The sequence below is a fragment of the Buceros rhinoceros genome, unplaced genomic scaffold (assembly GCF_000710305.1).
Source record: "Buceros rhinoceros silvestris isolate BGI_N320 unplaced genomic scaffold, ASM71030v1 scaffold16509, whole genome shotgun sequence".
Taxonomy (NCBI): Eukaryota; Metazoa; Chordata; class Aves; order Bucerotiformes; family Bucerotidae; genus Buceros; species Buceros rhinoceros.
Window position 1 is genome coordinate 7,581 of NW_010432249.1, and position 254 is coordinate 7,834.

Sequence of the window (254 nt, forward strand, 5' to 3'; positions counted from 1 at the left end):
CCTTGTCGCTGGAGCGGAGGTGTCCATCGCCAGGTGCGGGCATCCCAACCCTCCTCCCCTCCCAGACGGTCCCCAGATGACACGTCCTGACGCGGGGCCCTTTTCACCGAGAGCTGTCGGGCCGCAGCAGACGTACCGGCCCGCAGCCCTGTGCCAGCGGACCCTGCACCGCTGATGCAGGCACCTGATGCCCCAGACGGGCGATGAGGAGCTCGGGCAGGGCTCGCACCCCGCCGGGGCCGGGGCCGGTTCTG